This window comes from Mustela erminea, chromosome 1, assembly GCF_009829155.1.
Source record: "Mustela erminea isolate mMusErm1 chromosome 1, mMusErm1.Pri, whole genome shotgun sequence".
NCBI lineage: Eukaryota > Metazoa > Chordata > Mammalia > Carnivora > Mustelidae > Mustela > Mustela erminea.
In genome coordinates this window covers 58060288-58072985 of record NC_045614.1, presented here as the reverse complement: position 1 = coordinate 58072985, position 12698 = coordinate 58060288, and the positions used below count along the sequence as shown (strand labels likewise).

At 56.7% G+C, this 12698-nt stretch overlaps 1 long non-coding RNA gene across 4 annotated transcripts; it reads left to right on the top strand.

Annotated features, from left to right (window-relative positions):
• The first annotated feature begins 2402 nt into the window (after positions 1 to 2402).
• LOC116586411 lies at positions 2403 to 11732 on the top strand. Of its 4 annotated transcripts, XR_004284035.1 has the most exons (4): positions 3759 to 3821; positions 4606 to 4784; positions 8123 to 8290; positions 8543 to 11732. It is a non-coding gene; the product is annotated as an uncharacterized LOC116586411 (long non-coding RNA). The 4 variants fall into 4 exon arrangements; XR_004284040.1 differs by lacking the exon at positions 3759 to 3821 and adding an exon at positions 2403 to 2717 and having other exon boundaries at positions 8123 to 11732; XR_004284034.1 differs by having other exon boundaries at positions 8123 to 11732.
• The last annotated feature ends 966 nt before the right edge of the window (positions 11733 to 12698 follow it).

The window sequence follows — 12698 nt, the reverse complement described above, 5'->3', positions numbered from 1 at the left end:
CTGGGGTTAGAAGCAGGCATATTTCCAGTTTCCCCCCACACCTAGTTTATTCACCGGATCAGCCAACACGGAGGGGGTGGGAGCATGCTGAATGAACACTCTGGGCCCTGCGGCCACACAGCAGGGAGGTAAGTGTCCTGACCTCACCAGGAGTCCACTGTGGGGTGGGAGGGAGCTGGGCTAGAGCCCCAGCAGTGGAGGACCGGGTGGGGGGTGGGGAGTCAGCCTGTAAGCTCTGCACCCCCACTCTCTCCCCCCCACCCTCAACCCCCCCCACCATCAACCAGGGTCCCACCCCCAGCCCTAGGGCCCTGGTCCTGGGACATAGAGCAGGAGCAGCAGAGCAAGGTCCTGGGAACTAACTGCCCTGGGGGGGGGGGGGTAGGGCTCCCCCTCTCTCCACCCCAACCAGTCCCTTCTGGCTCAGACCAACCAGCCAGCCCTGGTCAGCCAGGACCCAGTGGATTCCCGCCCCGAGGACTGCCTGGAGGGGCCCGGCAAGCTTGCTCCCACCTACCGCACACTGGCCAGCGAGGACAGGCTAGACCACTCGGGCACCACACCTCACACTGTCTCACACATTCACACAGTCACTCACAACTGCATTGTCACAGACATGCGTGTTCACTCACACATACCTATGCACATGTGATCCCGCGGTCACCCAAGACAACCCACGCAAGGAAGCACGCAGGGTCCCGGACGGCTGGCACATACAGATGAGTGACAGTCATGAGGGTGGCTCTGGAAGTCCCACCCACCTGCTCTTCCACCTGGGCCATCAGCTAGGGAGGCTCCCTATGGGGTGGGAGCCACCCTACCCTTGCCCTGAGCACCCACCATGCTCCGGGGCAGGAAGCAAAGGGGCACTGTGCACAAGCTCCAGGAGTTCTCCCAAACCTCAGGGAGGACAGGAGTCCCCACTTACAGCCAGGGACACAAGCTTAGGCGAATGAAGCAGCTCAAGGGCACAGAGGGACAAATTAATGGAGCCAGGCCTGGAACTCAGCTCGCCAGCCAGCCGACTAGCCAGCCCACCAGCTGTCCCTAGGAGTCCTGAAAGGCTGACCAGCGGGGGGCCTGATGGGGACAACGCTAACAGGCAAGTAGAGGCAGGGCTGCATCTGGAACACAAGTGGGGGGGGGGGGCAGCGACCACAGGGCAGCGTCGCTCAGCTGACTCAGAAGACTCAGAACCCCCGTTCCATGGTAAGACTCCAGGAGCTGGAGGGAGGGGTCACAGAACTGGAAACCACCAAGGCTTTTCCCCCAGCAAGGGAACTGCAACCTGGCCCCACGGATCCCATGAGCCCTGCAGAGGGATCTGTGCTCCTGTGCACAGACCAGAGTCTGATGCCTGGGAGATATTCAGAGCAGAGGCTGAAGACTACAGACCAGTCCTCCACTCACTCTTTTGCTCATTCAGTCTCCCAGTGCCTGGAGGTGCAGGTGCTGTCCCAGCCAGTGTGACAAAACGGACCCAGGCCCTGCCCTCCTCCAGCTGCCATTCTCCAGGAGCAGACAGACAGTACACAGGCACCAAAGAGACTAATAATGTCATTTCAGACCATGATCATTAGCCACTCAGGGAGAGCTTCTCCAAGGAGGTGACATTTGGGCTGAGACTTGACTGATAAGGAGGAGGCAGCTCATCCATGAATCGTGGGAGAGGATCCCAGGCAGCGGGACCACTGAAGGCAGAGGCCCGGAGGACCAAAAGCTCACAGGAAGGAGGCCTGGAGAGGGCGAGGGTTGGCAGGGCCTGACCAGGAAGCAGCCTGGTAGAGACCGGGGCAAATAAGGCAGCCCACACCCCCATCTGAGGGGCAATTGCTCAGCTCTACCCCTGCGGGACTGAGGACCCAGTATGGCCAGTGGCTTCAATGTTGCCAGAAAAGCTGGAAGTTTAGGTTTTTGCATAAAACCTTCTGATTTTTCAAATGGCCAACTTTTTCTGAAACTGTCCAACCCCCACGAAGCCTTTCTGGGAGCCCAAACTAGCCTCCGGGCCTCAGTAAGAGGCCTACTGAGAGAGCTCAGTAGGAAGTGAGGGGCTGGATTCAAATCCTGCGCCTCATAGTCTCCAGCTGCGTGATCTTGGGCCCCGTTGCTCGCTCCCTTGGGTGCCGTCATCTGTAAAATGGAGCTAATCGTGCCTATCTGATGGGGTTGCCGCGGAGGATTGGATGCCTTGCGTGTCTTCATTCATTCAGCAAATATTTACTGAGCAGCTACTGCGCACCAGGGACAGTGCCAGGTCTGGGGGACCAGGGCACAACAGCGAAGAGAAAACAGAAGTCTCTGCCCTGGTGCCTCTTACAGTTCACACGACACGGAAAATGAGCAGCAACGGAAGCAGGGGCACACGTGTGTAGAAACGCCACAGAGCAGAGAGGGCGGAAGGGAAGAAACAGGGCGAAGAAGTACATGAGGAGAGTTGAAGGGTGGGTGGCCGTTATAGATCAGGTGGCCAAGGAGGGCCTCACTGCATAGGAGGCATTTGAAGGCAATGAGGGGGTGAGGCACTGAGCTGTGAGGGCAGAGTGTGCTCCAAGTGGGCCTGGGGGGAGAGGGGGCATGGCTGCTGGAGGAAGAGCCTGGAGACTGGTGTAGCTGGACTGCAAAGAATGGAGTCCGAGCTCGGGAGGTGGGGGTTAGGAGGAGATCTGTGAGGCCTCGTGGCCGCCATGAGGACTTTGGCTTTGCCGCTGAGTAAGGTGAGAGCCATGGGAGGGTGTGGAGCAAGGGGTGAGGTCCGGCTTTGGTTTTGACAGGATCCTTCTGGCGGCTGCTGGGGCAGAAGCAGGGAGAACAGGAAGGAATAGTCCCGGCAAGAGGTTATGGGGGCTGGACCGAGGGGCAGCAGCGGGGCTGGCAGAAGGTGCTTAGACGCTCCAGAGATTTCGAAGGTCAAGCCAGCAGAGGGGGTGCGGGGGCGGGACACGTGAAGGAGCGATGCCCATGCCGGGATCCGTGCAGGCACCTGGAATACAGAAGGGCCGTTTCCTGCGATGGGGAAGGTGAAAGAGCGGGTTGGGGAGGGTGTGGGGCTGGGGTGGAGCTGCTGGGAGAGCAGCCTGGGGGCCAGAGGGTCCAAGCGGGCCGTAACAGAAGGCCTTTTTGAGTCACAGGGAATAAGTGCGGACCACAGCAAATGTAGACGGCCGTGAGCACAAATGGCTCTGAGCAGCTTAGAATGGATGGACGCTAACAGCGTTTGTCATTTGGGGTGCCAGGGAAGGAAGGGGGCCTGGAGGCGGCTCCCAAACGCAGGCCGGAGGACGCGACACTGTTGATCTCGGGGCCCGGGCTCCTGGAGGCGGGGGAGGGGGGGGGTGGGGGTGGGGGGGTGGGGGGTGGTCTCAGGTCTCAGGGACTCGGGCGGGCCTGCATCCCCTCTCCGCGAGGCCGCTGCGGCCTCCCCTCCCCACCCTCCCCTCCACCCCGCCCCGTACTCGCTCCCCGGCGCGCCCTCCCTTCCCCCTCGCCACCTGCGGGGTCGGTCAGATCCGGGCCTTTGTCCCGCGCCGCAGCCCCGCCGCCCCGCGTGGCGCCCCCCGAGCAAACACAGCTGAGCGCCGGGGCTCGCGTGCCGCCCCCGCCCCCCAAATCTTTGGGCCGCGGGGTGGAGGCTTAGCGGGGCAGCTGCGGGCCTGCGGGCGGGGCGGGGGCTGAGCCCGGCCAGGCGCCCCCCGCGCCGTCCCTCCCGCCCGGGCCGCCGGTCGCGCCTTTGTCATGCAGATGGCCCGCTGGCTGCCGCGCTCGGTAATCGGGCCGAGAGCCTCCGCACCCGCAGCTGACCTGGGGGGGCCGGGAATGGGGTAGGGTGGGGTGGGGTGTGAGGGCGTCTCGACGTCCAAATCTGGCCCAGGCAAGCGGGGAAGACCCGCTTTTTCCACCCGCCGCGGGGACACCCAATCTCCTTGATGCTGGGCCACGTGCTCAAATCGCTGGGCTTCTCTGGGCCTGTCTACTTCCTTGCATTCCAGGCAAAGGAATCTGCGGGCGCTGGGGCCTGGAGGCTGGGGAGCGGAGGCCAAAGATCCCACTGCATCAGTGTGGAGCACATTTGGGGAACAGCCCTCCTCGCTCCTGTGTCTGGGGTCCCCCAGAACAGCAGAGCAGACCCCCTGCCGTCCAGACCTCTGCAGGCCCTGTGGGTCCTTGAGACTCCATCCCTGTACAGGCAGGCCTCAGTGTTCCCACCTGTGCTTTGAGGGCTGAAACTGGCAGGGAGAAGGACCTGGTGAGGTTCTTGGCCTCACAAGCTGCAGGAGGCTGACTGCCCTGGGGTGTCGGTGCCTGGCACACAGTGGGCACCCTTGGTAATGGCACCAAGCTCAAGATGGCAGAACCCCCTACACCACTCCTTACCGCTCCTGGCCCCTCCAGTGGTAGCTGGTGTGGGTCCTGGACTAGGGACACGCCCACTTTCCCCGGAGCAAAAGATTCACCAAAACAGACGTGACCAAATGGAAAGTTATTTACTGCCTGGTATCAGGAGTTGGGCCTGGGGCGAGACGGGGGAAAAGAAGCATTCCTTTAGGTGGAATTGGGCCTGGAGGGGCTCTTGTCCCTGGAGCGCCCCATCTCCCCATTTTGCAGATGAGAAGCCTGAGGCCAGAAAGCAGCAGCAACTGGTGACATCCCAGCCCTTGTCTTTGCCTGCAAAGAATGGAGGCCTGGAATTCCTACCAGAAGATACAGAAACAACCAACATGCATAGACAAGCTGCTTGGAGGCCAGGATGTACAAACAGAGAAATGTCTTTTCCCACCAACCAGGTAAAAAGCAAGAATACCAACAGCTGCTGGGCTGAGGCCCCCTCCTAGCTCCCAAGGCGGGTCCCCTTGGGCACTGCAGCTGGCACACGGCTTGTCAGTGGGAATCGAGCTCAGAATCCTGTGGAGCCTCAGTCCAGTGGCTGTACTCCCAGGAATTTATAGCTAAAAGGAGCCAACAGGATAAGTGGTGGGTAAGCATGCTTATTTAGGGTGGTGAGACTCTAGAAGTTTCCCTCGGGGCGTGGCTCTGCAGGCAGATGGGAGGGAGCTCCAGTTCCAAGTCAGCCATGTGTGACCTAGGCAACTGACCTGTTCCCTCATCTGGGAGATGGGAATCATGGCCACACTGATCCCCGTGCATCAGCCCACCATAGGGGGCCTTCACCCCAGGGCCTGTGAAGAGCCCACAGAGGACAGACTTACATGAAGGAAAAGCAATCTTTTTTTTTTTTTTTTTTTTAAATGAGGTTGAACACTTTTTTTTTTTTTTAAAGATTTACTTATTTATTTGACGGACAGAGATCACAAGTACGCAGAGAGGCAGGCGGCGAGAGAGAGGAGGAAGCAGGCTCTCTGAGAGCCTGATGCGGGGCTCGATCCCAGCACCCCGGGACCATGACCCGAGCCAAAGGCAGAGGCCTTAACACGCTGAGCCACCCAGGCGCCCCAAAAAGCAATCTTTTGATGTGAGGAGGTTATTAGCAGTCTTGACAAATGGAGCTGAAAAAGCTCTCTGGGACTCAGTTTCCCTTTCAAACAAAAGAAAATTGGTGTTGGGAGCTCCCATGGGGTAGCTCCTAGGCTCTCCCCAGTGGCCCTCCGTCCTGACCCCCTGCCTTCCCTCACCCCAGCTCTGAGAGCTGAGCCAGGAGTCACCGGCACAGGTTGGAGAGGGGGAGGAGAAGCGAACCACCCACCGCCTCCACCCCAGGCCTTGGCCCTCTGGCTCCAGCGAAGGCCTGGGGAGGATGGGGGTTTATCTCACACACCTCTAGGGAGGGGCCTTTATGACCAGATCCAGTTTCTGGCAGGACTGGTTTGTCCAGGTGGCCCTCGATGGACAGCCGAGATAAGGTCTGTGTGGATGGCTGGGCTGGGCCAGAGGACCCAAGTTGGGCAAAGACTAGGGGGTGGCCACGGGCACAGCCTGACTCAAAAGTGGGAAGGGGTCTGCCCCCAGCTTGTCCCAGCTGTTACCAAGCTTTCCGGAGCCATGTGGGAGCCCTCTCTCTACCTCCTGCCCTCTGCCTGCAGTGAGAGGTGGCCCTGGGAAGAGGCCATCCTGGAGCATAGCAGTAGAGGCCCCAGGTCACCCAGGCAGGCCTTTGTACCGGGAGATGATGAGGTGCAAAAGCCAAGAGGCAGTACGGACTGAGGTTGCCCTGGTGCGAGATTGTGTGGGATTCTGCATTTCTGGTAGGCACAGTTTTGGTTGCCTCTGTGCCTGTCAGGCATTCCTAGAACTGCCCCCGGGCCTCGCTGGACCAGCTTGGTTCTCTTGGGCCAAGGCCCTCTTGCTGTCTCTAACTTCATCATGTCCTCAGTCCCTATAAATGGTCCCTTCGTAAAACCCTTCCACCTAGTTCGCCTGTCACCTCTTTCCTGTCAGGACCCTGTCTGTAGTACGTTTCTGGGATCCTCACAGCCTCAGGGAGCAGCTGTGGTCGCTCCATTTTATGAGGAGGAGCCCCAGGGGGACCCAGAGTTCCTCCCAACACAGACTTCCCTCCTCACACAGACCTCGGGGAGGGGCAGGCCCACTCGCTCTGTGGCTGACAGGGGAGTCTGAGGAATGAGGTCTGCATTTGTGCTGGAAATCTCTGAGGGAGGTGGTTCCAGGGAACAGGGGGAACCAGGGGAAGGGGAGGCAGGGAAGAGGGGAAAGTCAGCAGACAGACACAGGCTTTGCTGAACCACGTCAGGGGGATACTGACTCCACTGGGCTGTCTGCAGAACCTCGAGGAAGGTCCTGAAAACTGTCCACCCCCAAGAGGGACAAGAGGGGACACGTAGCCAGAGGCTTGTTCTGCATTGCTCGGGGCTGGCCCATCGGCCCCTGTGCTTCCGGTATTTTATATAGCTGGGGGCCAGGCAAGCCCCACGGGTGGTCCTCATGTGGGGGCCAAGAAGCCATGGGCCAGAGCAAGCCAGGCCATGGTCACCTGTGGGAAGTGGGGTGGGGACGGCAGGGAGTGGTCACCACAGTGCCACTGTGGCTGGCATCCACCAGGCAGGAGCACTTCACATGGGCCACAGAGTCATCCAAGACAGTCCGAGGTTTAAAAGAGTGTCTTAATAGGAAATTTGAGGCTCAGTAAGGCCATCATTGAAAAGATCGTTGCAATTCCCAGAGGAGGGGGCACGCGGCATCCCAAGGGGCTGCCTGGGGAAGCAGGGGGTCGGAGGTAGAGGGCAGCTGTGGCAGGAGCCTTCACTGTGACTTCCTCAAGAAAGAACAGGTAAGCTGGGTAAGCAGGCTTAGGGCGCTGTCTGGTTTGAAGCCTAGGGCAGTCCTGAGTTGTCTGGGCCCAGGCCTTGGGGATAGGGTTGGGGGAGCTAGTGGCTCAGAGTGTGAGAGCCCACTAAAGGTGGCTGGGGCCTTGGGCTCTGGATTGGCTGGTTTGTGTTTGAAAAGCACCCAGGGGCCAGTGGAGTACTCTCTAGGAATTGGCCAACTCTGGGAGAGGCAGTCCCTCCAGGGTCAGCCAGGCCAGAGGTCAGAGCACCAGACACAGAAAACAAAAGCCCGCTCCCCTTGCCCCTCCTCAGTTCCACCTGGGGCCTTTCTTAGGTCTGTGTGTCCCAGGGTCCAGTTCCCCATGGTGGCTGGCCTCGATCCCTGTCAGATTTTAATATGGGGAATAGTAGAATGAGCGATGGTTCCTCGTGCTGCTCGTGGTCCTGCTTGGTCCAACGGATACCCACCGTCTCCTTCTCCCACCTGTTCTGGATTCCTCTCACCTTCAGCCAGCACTTGCGCTGCTCTCGATTTCCCTGGTTGGATGCCCCGGCTCTTTCCCAGGGGTCTGCACAAGGCCTTGTCCTATGTGTCCGTTGGGCTCCAGGCATTGTCATGTAGCAGAGGACAAGCCCTCAGCCCTCGGGATGTCCCAGACTGGCACCAGGGCTAAGCTAACCAGTCCTCTCAGGTGGGCTGTTTTTGAGTGATGTGACCAGGGGACATATGGTTGCGTTCCATGGTCCCCTCCTCAGGGTACGATGATCCCCAGTCTGAGACCATGTTGTGCAGGACATCAGGGTTCCTTGAGAGAATGAAGCCCTAATAACCTAAGGTATGTGTTGTATGTAATGGTCTAATTTCTCTCCTGTGCTTCTAGAATGGTCCTAATGATGTACTACTCTTGGGTAAATTGAGCCGATAATCACTGGAATCGTTTCCTGTGTGCCCAGTGCAGATGGGAAAACAACTGAGAAGCCATCTGCCCTGGCTGAAAAAATATGGCCATTAGACCCGTGTGCGCCCCTGGGCGGTGATGCCAGTGGAGGTATGGTAGCCCCAGAGGCTCCCCAAGAGGGTATTGGTGCCCGTAGAGATAAGCTGCTGTCCTCTCGAGTGGAAAGGATGCAGTGCAACCAATTTGCCATCAGGTGGCCGGCCAGCCTCTTCAAGGGGTGACCACATCAAGGACCTGGCATTGGTCTCCACTGCTGGAAGGGGGACATCTGCTACAGTGGGGGTGGCATGCTGGGGCCCACACACCGAGTCTGCCCTGCTGCTGCGCCTCCTCTGTTCACAGACCCACTGTGCCAATGCCAGAGTGGCCCCAGGGCAAGTCAGTCTGGGCCTGCTTGTCACCGTTCTCCTCCAGGCTAGATGCACGTACGCCATGCCCATCCAGGAATCGACTCCCCAGACCTCCTTGGCTCGGGTCTTCCCTACTTCCAAAGATGTGACCAACCATCCAGGCTCCTGCCTATTTCCCAGAGTCCACACATCACTGTCCGTCAGGCTGCTTTTCCCTTTTCCTCAGCGAGCAACTCAGCACTCCAGGGCCATCTCTCCCCACCAGTCTCCTTGAGGGACTTGCCACGGGGATTGCCCGATGGCAGAGGCCCATAATTGGTTGCAGGCCTATCTGTGAGCCTGGCCTTCATATTTTCTCCTCCACCCTTTGACCTGAGGGTCCCCTCCCCCGCAGCTACAGGTGGGCAGAGGCAATAGAACCACAGAGATCAGGACTGCAGGAGCCCAGCCTGCCTCGTCGCTGGGCCCGTGCGGAGATGCACTCAGCCCCAGCCTGAGCTCCCCCATCTGTCACACCATGGATAGCTGCTGGACCTGGCCGCCTTATGACGAGTGGATCTGACGGTGACCATGTCCAGTCACACGGTCACATGATGCCCATCACCAGATGCTCAGGCCCTCCAGGGGCCCTGGAGCATTCCAGAAGCTGGGCTCCTGACCTAGCTCTACTTTGGCATTCTGAGCGTTTACATAGCAACCTCTTACCAGGGCTGGCCAGCAGCTGCACCTGGGGCCGTGTCTACCACCATCAGATCTGCAGGTCATATGACTACAGAGCAGCTTGACCACAGTCTGAACCTTCTGGAGAGAGAGAGAGACACTTCTCCTGCTCTGGGCCCCTCCCATCAACCGGATGAGTGGGTTGGGGCTGCATTTCCAAGGGTGATGTTTGCTGCATCCTGGGTCCCTTGGCACTGGGGCCTCTTTCTTCATGGTGGGAGGTGGGAGGGGCAAGAGCCTGTCCTCGCCCCCAAAAAGGGAGTTCCCAGCATGCCCCAGGCCTCCAGAACCTTACAGTCTTCACCGATACGGCAAGCCTCACGTGCCTCAGGAGGATAATAAGGGTGCTTGCACAACCTGAGTACCGTGACGTCATCGGGAGAGTGGACCAGCATGACAATTGGCACATATCCAGACCAGCAGTTCCTTCAGTGGCATGTCAGGCTTTTTTTTCTCTTGGATCAAATCCAAGTGAAACTAAAGGCAATCCTTTAACCCTGGGAAGCCGCCGTCATCATAGGGTCCATTTCCACACCAGTGACCCAGCTCCATGTTTCCGAGCCTCTCAGGGAGGTGTCTGGAATTATGCTCTTTCCCAGGTTGGTGACGATTGCTCTGAGTGGTAGGACTCGGGAATGGTGATTCAATTTTGCTTTTCCATTTTTCTGTCGTGTATTTTTTTAAATAATTATGTCAAATTTTTATTAAGTAACATTTTAAAAGTTCCCTATGGATCCTGTAAGCCTCGGGGCTGCAATCAGGAGCATTTAGGTGGGGCTGGTTCTGACTGCAGAGACTAGCACTGAGCCCAGGGAAGGATGTTCCAGAGGGGGGTTGAGGGTGAACTTGGCCATGTTTTGGGCCCAGCTTTATATCAAGGAGGCATGATCAGGTGTGGGGGAGGTATTGGGACAGTCTCAACCTTCTAGGAGCTGGGATGCGGGAAACTGGCCGGGGCCCCAAGGAAGAGCAACAACCAGCAAGCAGCCCGGAGGTGGGAGAAGGCTCCAGTGTCATTAAAGCAGACCCAGTGGGCAGGAGGACTGAAAACAGCCACAGCAAACATTTATATGTGTTCTAGACTCCTTATCCGTATTAACTCGTTCCATTTTCCAAACAACCCAGAAGGAAGAGTCTATGGATATCCCCATTTTACAGTTGAGGAAACTGACTCAAGGGACAATTTAATAACTTGCCTGAAGGAAAGTGAGGTAGGAGTATAGCTCTAGATATGGGCCGGCATGAATGCACTTGTGCGTATATTATTTTTTTTAAACAAATATTTCCACATACCCAGTGCTGTTTCTGGTATTGAAGAAAGAGAAGTTAGCAAACACATACCCCCATCTAGCCCCATATCCTTGCCATGAAAGATGCTAGTGGAAGAAATATGTATTCAATATGTACTTGCACAAGCATATTGTTACAAACAAAGATACTTGCCACAAAGCAAATAAACAGGAAACTGACCTGGCTCAGAGTTCATATTCTGGGCAGAGGAAACAGCATGTGCAAGGGCCCTGTGGTGAGCAAAAGGTTAGCTCCTTAGAGCTTCCAGAAAGGGTGCAAAATAGAAAGTGTGAGCAAGAGGAGTTTGGTGGGAGATGGAACTCAGGATGTGCTCAGGAACTCCATTTCTTAGACCCTCATACGCCAGAATAGGGTTTGTATTTTATGCTAAATACATTGGGAAGCTATTGAAAGGTCTTGTCTGGGGACACTCTAATGCTACATGGAATCAGAAGGCAAAGGGGAAGCGGAAAGACCCATTAGAAGGCTAGTAGAGTACAGCGAGTGAGAGATAATGGTTGCCTGGCCCGCAGTGATGAGAAGGGAGAGGAGAGGCTGCCCCTCTTCGGAGCAGACTTCTGGAAGCCCCTCCCTCCCCACCACTTCTCATATCCCTTCAGCGGAGGAGCCTGGGAATTGTGATCTTTGTTCCACTGAAGACCTTGTGCTCACTGAAGAGTCTGGTACCCCGTTTCTAAGGAAGAAATGAGGGCCGGATATCGAGGCAGGCATCCAGCAGCCTTGCTCGGTGATGTTAGAGTTGATGGTGGTGGTAATGCTGGTGGTGACAGTGGTGGCAGAGGTCAGTTATAGGCGATGGTGGAGGTCATGACCAGGTCTGTGGTGGGCATGGTGGTGTCCCTGTTGGCAGGGCAGTGATGGGGAAGGTGGGGATCCATGTAGGGGTGGTTGACTGTGAGGTGATCACGAAGGTGGCAGTGGCAGAGGTGATGGTGATGTCTGTGGTGACAGGGATGGCCATGTTGGCACTGAGTAGGTGACAGTGTTGGTGGTGGTGGTTGATGCTTGTGGCAACAGGGTTGGTGGTCATACTGGTGGATGTGCTGGTCGTGATGGCATGAATGGCATTTGCATTGGTGGCGATGACAACCTTGTGCTGGTGTTGACGTTGATGTTGCTGGCGGTGGTCTGGATTTCGCTGCGACACGAGTCATGATGGCTACAGTGGTGATGGGGTTATTCATGGTAGTAGAAAAAAAATCTTTTTTAAAGATTTTATTTATTTATTTGACAGAGAGAGATCACAAGTAGGCAGAGAGGCAGGCAGAGAGAGAGAGAGAGAGGAGGAAGCAGGCTTCCTGCTGAGCAGAGAGCCTGATGCGGAACTCGATCCCAGGACCCTGAGATCATGACCTGAGCCGAAGGCAGCGGCTTAACCCACTGAGCCACCCAGGCGCCCCTAATTTCTTGATTCTCATTTATGCCCAACCTCTATTGGACTGGTTTTTTTGTTTTTTTTGAGATTTATTTGATAGAGAGACACACAGTGAGTGAGGGAACACAAACAGGGGGAGTGGGAGAGGGAGAAGCAGGCTTCCCTCTGAGCAGGGGTGTCAATGCGGGTCTTGATTCCAGGACTGACCTGAGTCGAAGGCAGACATTTAACAACTGAGCCCCTCAGGCGCCCTTGGATTGGTCTTCTCCTGGCCTTTTCACTCCATTCTGAATAGTACTCATCCTCCTCATGCAAAAACAGACTCCCCTCCCCCACCAAAGTCCAAGCTTCCTTTTGAGAGCCAAACCAGCCACCCCTCCTCCACTGCCACCATGATGTCACATCTCCTGAGCTCTTCCTTGTTCACTGAAGAATTTGAAACCCAGCCCACAGACCACCCCTGGATCCTGGGGCATCCTCTCTTCCTGGAGGATTATAATGTCCACAGTCTGTCCCATATCTGGCCTGTCAGTTCCTTGATCATTTCAATTTGAAAGACCTCCTGCCTCTGGGCTCTTAGACGCTTCTCTGGATCCCTTGTTCAAACAGTCCACACCCTGACCACCATCTCCTTTCTACTGTACCATCTTTTATCCCAATCATGTTATTAGATGTCTATTGGTGGTAAAAAATCAGTCAATCAATCACCCCAGAAGCTGGCAGCTTCTAGTCACAACAAACA